General features: G+C 30.6%; 1 pseudogene; it reads left to right on the top strand.

Annotated features, from left to right (window-relative positions):
- Positions 1-1,322: 1,322 nt before the first annotated feature.
- On the top strand, positions 1,323-10,561 carry LOC125851112 (loganic acid O-methyltransferase-like; annotated as a pseudogene).
- Positions 10,562-10,790: the final 229 nt, after the last annotated feature.

Raw genomic sequence — 10,790 nt, 5'->3', positions numbered from 1 at the left:
GAGATTCATGGCAGCCCAAAGGAACTGACTCACCCTTGAATCTGGTCACGTTCAATAGTCAACTAGCTGAGGTCTATCAATAGCCGCCTGTAGATGCCCTGTACTCAACAAAAATAAGAGCAAGTGTAGTATCAGTACACAACCACAGTGTACTGGTAGGATCACACGACTATCGCATTAAGTGAAACATATATAAGTAATTACAACGTTATAACCATATAACATACCGAATATCAATAACATTGATTAACACAATCTTCATAGCATAAGAGAACCACACCACAGCCACTCTTAAAGTCCACTTGTGCAATGCATGAATGAAGTCTCATTCCCTCACTCACACTAAGTAGAACTCTTTTAGAAGTCATAAGTCATAGTCCATGTTCATGTTCATAACAATAAGTCAATATATTACAATTCAATGGTCCTCTCGTGGAACCCAAACACAAAATTTTCAAACTGTCGGTCATATAAAATTAAAACTAGATCTATATAAGCAAGTTTACTTTGAAAAACAAAAAATGTGCATCAAGTAGCCAAATTTTCTTTTAATACATCAACAAATTGTTTAATTTGGCTTCAATTAATATTTATATATTTTAATTTTTATTTATACATAAATCTTTAGTTTTCTTTTTTTTGGTTTTCTCGTTTGGCGTCTGAAGTTTATGCTGAGTTATGATTAAATTTGAATTGTACATTGCAGGGTCTATTTAGATGATACTTCCAACAAAACATTTTCATAACCAATGCCAAAACCTTATAATTTTGATTAAGAATAAAACAATCTCACCACTACACACCACAACTCATGTTAAAGTTTATCTTTAGTTATTTTATTGACATTATGTGAACTGTGAAGTATTTCCATAAATAGGTCGCTAGGATTTTGTTGGTCCTAAATAGATTCGTTTGGTTCATTTACTAGTTATACATATAAATTATAAGATAAGATTACTATACGATAAACAAATTATTATGTGATGAATAATAATACAAGTGATATTAACCACTTATTATATTAAGACTGATATTCTAGAATAATTTAGTGTAGATATTAACCACCAACTACTTAAATGTCTTTAGTTAAACCAAGATTAGTTTTTCTTATACAAACTCTATATTTTTGAAGTATCTTCTTCTTTTGTTATTAATATTATCGAAAGAGATGCTTATGAAACTGCTTCATATAGGTCAATTCCCCCTTATATGGATAAATCTTAATTCATAATTAATTATGCTTTGAAAATAAAATACACCCATCATTTTGAAAGGAATAATTACGATCCTAAATCCTTGTATGACAAAGCATGGGCCATGGATTTAAAGAATGCAAAGTCCATATATATAAGATTACATTATGAGTGAAGAGAACACATATTTCAGAAAAAATGACAACATCTTTCCCCATGAATGCTGGTGATGGTGTTTACAGCTACTCCAAAAACTCCCATTTGCAGGTATTGATCTCTAGTATATACTATACATAAGCACATATTCTTGTAAAAATATCAAGTCCATACGTGAGGGGTGTGTTAAGAATATATTTTTAAATAATAAAAGTGTGTTATCCAACTTATATCAAGCACATATTTTTGTACAAAAAATTCTTCTGTGAGTGAATGTTAAACTCTAAACTAAGAATTCATCAAGCACAATGTTGGATTATGCCAATTTAATTCCTGTCTGTGGCAAGGTCCACGAGGGGGTTGGGTGGCCTATAATATTGGAGTCATGATCAAACATGGATCTTGCTTAGCTTGATGAACTTAGTTAAGAAATAAAATTATGCCTTTGATATTAGCTATATTTTTTGACATGCGTGATTGTAAATGTTTGATCCTAATAAGTAGTATAGTCAAGATCATTGTTCGATCCCCAAGATCATCATGATGCATGAGGCAGGTGTTGGGAGTAGGATTGTTGGGTAACACCAACATTTGGCCTATGACAAGGCCCGCGAGTGGGTTGGGATGGCCCCAGATGGAGTTATGATAGAATGTGATGTTTACTTGGTGTTAGTTAATAAATAGAGTTGTGTCCATGTTATTAGCTAAAACTTTTGGCATGCTGATTTATTTAGAAATGAATTTAAGACTGGTTTAGAGTCACCACTTAATTTTTAAAAGGAAATTAAGAAAACCGATTTTTCAAAAGATTAAAAACAGAAAATCTAATGAAAAATAATTAAGGGGGTTCGGGGTTCATATTAGCATTTCGGGAAGTGTTTGAAAGCATCCGAAATGCCCGCTAATATGCGATTATCCGGCAATTAATTATTTAGCTAAAATATTTTAATTTATCTTGAATTGCAAAAGTGAACTACTTTATAGTTGAGACCTATTTTAATAGAAGTATAATGAAATATTACCTAAGTGAAGTGTTTCATAAACTTATTCATTTATTGTTTATTTATTTTTTAAGTCCAGTAAAAGATGAGTAATTTAGTTAAATAATTAATTCAAAATGGGTGTCTTTCGGGGATTTGAATATTTTCGACCTTAAAATTAACGACAAATATTAACAAGTAAACATAATAAAAATGAATAGGGAAATAGACTTGGGCCCAAGTATGGTTTTTCTGTCCGCCTGGACCAGTACTTGGGCCCATTTCCGTTTTGGCCTTTTAGCCCATTTGAATCACCTGTACCTGTCCTAAACTAACACAATAATAGCAATTAAAAGGACAAGGGCTTAGGCCCAAAATAACAAAATACAACTTTTTTGTGCGGAATTTGGGGCCTTTAGGCCTATTTCCCTCTTTCGTACACACTAGATGTGTACTAGTGTATACAAATCTCGTGTATCTGCTCCGAACACCTGTACGTTGATTTTAAATGGTCGTTAGACTCGAATAAAGGATTGGACCTCTGTGGCCCAATGAGAAAATGCAAGGGTAGAGTCCATGAGGACTCGGGCAGATTTCACATGCAACAAGAAAAAAAGAAAGAAAAGAATTAGTATCCAATAATAATAAGATCTTTCACACCTTAGCTCTAAACGATAACATGATTCATCAATTATAAAATAGTAAACAGTAATATATCCAAGGGCACATACTTAAATATATTTCAAGTACTAGACGACGGCAAACCCGTGCAAGCACGGGTCCTACAAAAATATATGTTGATTTAATAACATAGATGAGTATAAACTAAAGGATTGATCACTATCTTTTATAATTGAAATGAAGGGTTCAATTGCTTCCATTAATAGAGGTTTCTTTTATTCCCTATCTCTATTCACATTTAATTTATTTATTATTATTATTATTATTTTTTAAAAGGAACTTATTATCATAATGATGCTCTGAATTATTTGCAATTGCCTCATATACTAATAATATTTTTATATGTGATTGGAGTATGTATATCACAATATAAAGGTAAGCAGGTTAACTATAAATTAATATGATTAAGTCCAATAGCATTTTGGTAAATTAATGTACATAGTTTTCGAAAAATAATCACGTAGTTTAAATAAGGAGGTAATTCACTACTCCCTTCATTTCAAATGCTTGTCATAAATTTTTGAAATTAAATCAGATTAAAATAAATTAATATTTAAATTTAAAACGTAGATATTCAAAACCTATATAAAAAGTACTATTTAGATGGAAAAAATACACTCTAAACGGTTAGTCAAAAATGCATTTTAAAATATTTTAGAGTGGTTTATTATTATGACTTGCAATATTTTATTTTATTTTGCGTAGTTTTCAGATACGTAAATTTTACTATTATCATTATTACAAATTTTATGTCAAAATTTATTTAAAATTAACCCTCCAAATTCAAGAGGTGCCACAGAAATCAGAACCAAAGGGAGATTATTTGTAAAAATATGAAAGGATTAAGGACCTAAAGCAACACTTAATGAAAAGACAAACATCATAAAAAATAAATAATTACAGTAAGCGCACAGGTCGATATCCAAATCTTTACTCACTCTTCTAGTACTTAATAAAACAAAATGAATAGATTGAAATTAAATAACATAGCAATCAATTGACAGAAAATAGTTGTGAGAGCACAATGAGCTTTGTAAAATATCACGCTTCACACAACATGTATTTTTTAAGCAAAACGGAAGTTATACCCTATGCTCCATTATTATTCTACTATAAAGGGAAGTCAACAGACCATGCTTATTCCATAATCATGTGCAATTATAACTAACAAACTCATGCACGCCTACATACACATATGACCATTTCCAGAATAACAAGCTCCCAAATACGAAAATTACTCATCTCGCTATTACCACTTATTTACTATTATTATTATTATTATTTTATTTTTTAGCTTCAGTTTTAACTAAAGAAATAATGTAGACATTAACCATATTTTGACATATGTTACATCATCTGAAAGCATATTAGGACTAAATAATTAAAAGCAATAGAGTTTGGAGCTTTCCAATAAAAGAAGCAGTGACAACGATGGAATGAACTCATAGCCAAGCGTGACAGACAAGGAATATTAACAACAACATGCTATTATTTTAACTACACATAGGAAACTTTATCGTATATGAAAAATCAATATACTAATTTCATACCGTACTTAAACTGATTGCAAATCATATAAAGGTCACTGATTAGTAAATCATGAAGAGCTTAACACAATGGAATTTCAAATATGCGATCTTAACATCAAAACTAGTTCAAACATGGCAAAATATTGCTACATAATCACGAAAATTTAAAGAAAACGGAGGAAAAGAATGGTCACATCTAACAGACTGGAACATCAACACTTAGATGCAAACTCACTAGCTTTGACTCGACTAATTAACGGGATCATATAAGAATGGATATATCACACAAACAACATCAATCTAATAGCAGCCAACAACCAACAACCCAAAAATATAAATTTCAAACATCACGATATCATTCCGAATAGAAAGAAGAGGCAAAAGAATATTACGAAGGATAAGAGGCTACCTTTCTCCGGGCAGCGAATAGTGGAGACGAGCAGGGGAACGTGACTTTTTCCACGAAACTCGGACACAAATCATTGAATAAGAAAATCTCCCTGTTTTTTTTTTTTANAATTCGAGGTCTCCTTGACCCGGTATCCGATAAGGCGTCAAGAAACTAACTTTAGGCTCAAAAACTCGAAACGCACTCGGGGCCTCTAAAAATTCAATCAAGACTCATTCTAGACTTAGAATCACCCCCTGAATCCAACGGTGCCCTCGGAATTCCATTTCGAGCACCGGAACCTCGTTTGTTGACCAAAGTCAACTCTTGATCAAAATTTCACAATTTTTGCAACTTAGGACCTCAAATCTTCGTTTTAACTCCAAATTCGACTCCATATATTCTCATAGACCCGTTTCGACATTCTAAAACTACTGAAATCGACGGAAATCCGATTCGAGTCTCGAAACTCCAAATGACTCGAAATAGCACTTTTAACCAAACTTTAACTCTTAAAAACTCAACTTTCCAAAAACTCAACTTTTCATCAATTTTCCTTCAAACCAACTTCGAAAATACAACCATTAGGACTCGAGGCAACTATCGGGAGGGGTAAAACGGTCATTTTTATGAAAATTTCCAAAAATTACCTTTAGGGTCATTACAAACAATCTCACCACTACACACCACAACTCATGTTAAAGTTTATCATTAGTTATATTATTGACATTATGTGAACTGTGGAGTATTTCCATAAATAGGTCGCTTGGATTTTGTTGGTCCTAAATAGATTCGTTTGGTTCATTTACTAGTTAAACATATAAATTATAAGATAAGATTACTATACGATAAACAAATTATTATGTGATGAATAATAATACAAGTGATATTAACCACTTATTATATTAAGACTGAAATTCTAGAATAATTTAGTGTAGATATTAACCACCAACTACTTAAATGTCTTTAGTTAAACCAAGATTAGTTTTTCTTATACAAACTCTATATTTTTGAAGTATCTTCTTCTTTTGTTATTAATATTCTCGAAAGAGATGCTTATGAAACTGCTTCATATAGGTCAATTCCCCCTTATTTGGATAAATTTTAATTCATAATTAATTATGCTTTGAAATATACCCATCATTTTGAAAGGAATAATTACGATCCTAAATCCTTGTATGACAAAGCATGGGCCATGGATTTAAAGAATGCAAAGTCCATATCTATAAGATTACTTTATGAGTGAAGAGAACACATATTTGAGCAAAAATGACAACATCTTTCCCCATGAATGCTGGTGATGGTGTTTACAGCGACTCCAAAAACTCCCATTTGCAGGTATTGATCTCTAGTATATACTATACATAAGCACATATTCTTGTAAAAAAATCAAGTCCATACGTGAGGGGCGTGTTAAGAATATATTTTTAAATAATAAAAGTGCGTTATCCAACTTATATCAAGCACATATTTTTGTACAAAAAATTCTTTTGTGAGTGAATGTTAAACTCTAAACTAAGAATTCATCAAGCACAATGTTGGATTATGCCAATTTAATTCCTGTCTGTGGCAAGGTCCACGAGGGGGCTCGGTGGCCTATAATATTGGAGTCATGATCAAACATGGATCTTGCTTAGCTTGATGGACTTAGTTAAGAAATAAAGTTATGCCTTTGATATTAGCTATATTTTTTGACATGCATGATTGTAAATGTTGTAAATGTTTGATCCTAATAAGTAGTATAGTCAAGATCATTGTTCGATTCCCAAGAGCATCATGCTGCATGAGGCAGGTGTTGGGAGGAGGATTGTTGGGTAACACCAACATCTGGCCTATGACAAGGCCCGCGAGTGGGTTGGGATGGCTCCGGATGGAGTTATGATAGAATGTGATGTTTACTTGGTGTTAGTTAATAAATAAAGTTGTGTTCATATTATTAGCTAAAACTTTTGGCATGCTAGTAAACATTTGATCCTAATAAGCCATACAACAATTATTTGTATAGTTATTGAATTTATCCACAGTAAAAGTAAAACACAATTTTATATCACACTAAATAATTGATTGTAGTTTACCCACTATAATAGTAAAATAAGTAACTTTACATGTTATAACACAAACATCCATAAATATTTTTTGTCGTCACATTAAAGTAACTGAACTTTTCTATCAACATGACTATATATGCAGAAAGAAATGATAGATGGTGCAAAGGAGATGGTGAGAGATGCAATTATTCGAAAGCTTAACACATTACGTATTGCAGAGTTGGGATGTTCTGTTGGACCAAATACTTTTAGTGCAATGCAATATATTGTAGAAGCTCTAAAGGACAAGTATTTATTAAACCAAGACCAAGTCATAAATTTTACTAATAATATTCCTGAATTTCAAATATTTTTCAACGATCATGTCACTAATGATTTCAATATCCTCTTTCAATCACTACCCTTTGATCGATCCTACTATGCATATGGAGTTCCAGGATCTTTTTATGGTAGGTTATTTCCATCGCGATCTATACATTTTGTACATTCTTCTTCCGGTATAAATTGGTTATCCAAGATTCCAAAAGAATTGGTAGATGAGAAATCCCCAGCATGGAATAAGGGATTGATTCACTATGTTGATGCATCAAATGTTGAAGTAGTGAATGCTTATTTTTCTCAATTTGAAAAGGACATGGAAATATTCTTTAATGTAAGAGCTGAGGAGATTGTTCAAGGAGGAATGATGGTGCTTATCACAGCATTTTCGGGTTATATACGTCTCATGAGATTTTTTGGTTCTAGTCTTATGGATTTGGTGAACGAGGTAATCTCTATTTCATTTTATATGACAATGTTTTTCCTTTTGGTTTTCTTTGATCATGTGTATTATGATAATCACTTTAGTTGGTATTTACGATATTAAATATGAAAAACAATTTTTTCAAATAGATTAAATTAAAAAGAAAATATATTCACATAAATTGAAACAACGCCGAGCATACATTTGTAATTGATGTTTCTTTTCTTTTGCCATAGGGAAAGCTAGATGAATCTCTAGTTGACTCATTCAATTTGCCATTGTATTATCCCTCTCCTCAAGAAATGACTAAAGTAGTGGAGAAAAATGGACTTTTTAGTATTGAGATAATGGAGTTGATAAATATCAAATCAAATCTTGTGGATGAGGCTGATGCAAAAACTTTAATGACAAGTCTAAGAAGTTCTATAGAAGGAGTTATAATCAGTCATTTTGGAAGTAAAATAGCAGAAGAAGCTTGTGCAAGAACAATTCTCAAAAGTGAAGAAATTTCAGAATGGATGAAAGTTAATAATGAGAAACCAAGAATATTGTTTGTTGCTTTGAAGCGTAAATTAATTTCTATATAATTTAGGTCTATGGAGTGATGATGTGACACATCTCGCAGACCAATACTATGTTTTGTCTAATGTTTTTGGATTTTCTTCATTTGTTTCACTTTTCTAAGAATGTATTCTTGTGATTTTGAAACAAAAAGAGGCCAAGTACTATATGCTTTTACTAATCTTATCAACTTTTAAGACAAAAAAATACCTTCTACATAAAAAGTCTTAACTTATAATTTCTAACTTATAAATGATAAGTAATAAATTCTTCTGAACAGACTCTTAAGTAATCAATTAATTATATGCATTATATAACATTCCATGTACTCATCATGTAATAATCTATTCATTACTATTATTCATCATATAAAGAATCTTGCATCATAATTCATACGTATAACTAGTATTTTAATCAAACGATGCGACGTCAAATTTATCAGTTTGTTTCAAATGTGTTCATGATAGCTAAAGAAATATCTAAAAATAACCATAAAGTCCAAGTCATGTTACAGTTTATGACAAATGCATATTTATAATTTAGGTTATAAATAGACCTATATTTACTGAATTAATAGGAAATCTTAAAGCTATTTTTATTTAATTTTGAAAATATCACATGACTTAAAAATTATCCCATATTTACTGAATTAAAAGAAAATCGATCTGTCTATATTTGATTCAAAAGAGACAATAGCACACCATGCTAATAATATCTTTGAGTCTATCAACCCAACGAAAAAGCAAAGTAGGGCTGATAGCCAGCTTTATTGATTATCAATATATGGAATTGTGTGGATAATTATAACTTTGAATTATTGGAGATATATTTATTTTCTTCTTATATTACAATTTGTCTGCACTTTTCCCAATTTCAATTATTACATGACTTGGACTTTTCTATCATGAATTTGAATTTTGAAAGGTCCATACTATGATTGGATATTTCCTAATTTTAAACAATTAGATGTGACATGCATATTGTATGGAGCGTTTCCATTTACCGACTTATTTGGTTCACATACTAGTTATCATACATACTATTTATAATGCATGCTTATTTTTGTACAATGAATAATAATGAATGAATAAATGTGTGGATTATAACTTTTGGTTATTGGACTATTGGAGATTTTTTTTTTTCTTCTTATGTTACAAACTTGTTTACACTTATCCCAATTTCAACTGTAACATGATTTTGAAGTTTGAAGAGTCCATACACAATAACAATTATACTAAGATACTCAATAAAATTTTATAATGTACTCGATGACTTTTCCTACTTTGAAATTAAAGTGAGTAATAATAACATTGCTTATCCTTGCTAATATCTTATATTATGCTTTACATAGCGAATTAAACAGCTTTGTAAATATAAAAAAATTACTTGTTATGTAGTTTGAATGAGAAAATTTGTGATTCCATGAAGAGAAAGTTGACCATGTAGTTCTAAAAATTAAAGTATGTATTCAATAGAGCTGAGGAAATTGTTCATGGAGGAATGATAGTGCTTATTACACCATTTTCAAGTTATGTACGTCTCATGAAATTCTTTGGCACTAGTCTTACGGATTTAGTGAATGGGGTAAGTAAATATATTTTTAGTTTATGTTATATATATCGTCACTTTAAAAAAAAATTACTCCATAGGCTAACCTAAAGGCAAGGGTGGACTTGCCATTATATTAAAGTTATGGGTTCGACATAACATTGGCTCAGATTCAATATTATATTTGTGATAAGAAATTCATTTAAAATGTATAAATAACATATGTCGCATCAGGTTATTATCTTTTCATCTTACACCGTAACTAGTATGATAAGTCGTGATATATTTTAGAAGATAAGTTTGTAAGTATATCTTTGGCTCAGACCTTGTATATATGTTCAGAATTTCATTAAACATAAATAAGTAATAAACGTAATTGAGATTTATTTATTTTTTTCCACAGGGAAAGTTAGATGAGTCTTTAGTTGACTCATTCAATTTGCCAATGTATTTTCCATCTGTTGAAGACATGACTAAAGTGGTGGAGAAAAATGATTGTTTTAGCATTGAGAAAATAGAGTTAACATATCCTCAATCAAAGCTTGTGGATGAGGCTGATGCAAAGACTTTAATGATAGAGCTGTTTTAGAAGGACTTTTAATTAATCATTTTGGAAGTGAAATAGCAAAAGAGGCTTGTGAAAGGACTATACTCAAAAGTGAAGAAATTTCAGTATGGATGAAAGCTAATTATGAAAAATCATGTCAATTATTTGTCGCTTTGAAGCGTAAATGAATTTCTAAAAAAATTCTATATATTATATAATTCATGTTTGTGGAGAGATGATGTGACACGTCTCATATGTCAAGTTTTATGTTTTTCCTAATATTTTTTTAAAATTTTCCCTCATTTGTTTCACTTTATGTCATCTATAAAGAAAATTTAAAAAAAGTCTCTTTATTAACTTCCTTTTTCTTTTTTCTTTTTTGCCTAAAATTTAATTTGATAAATTAAAGATATATTT

Source organism: Solanum stenotomum, unplaced genomic scaffold, assembly GCF_019186545.1.
Source record: "Solanum stenotomum isolate F172 unplaced genomic scaffold, ASM1918654v1 scaffold22311, whole genome shotgun sequence".
NCBI classification, from domain to species: domain Eukaryota; kingdom Viridiplantae; phylum Streptophyta; class Magnoliopsida; order Solanales; family Solanaceae; genus Solanum; species Solanum stenotomum.
This window is presented reverse-complemented; position numbering and strand designations above follow the sequence as displayed.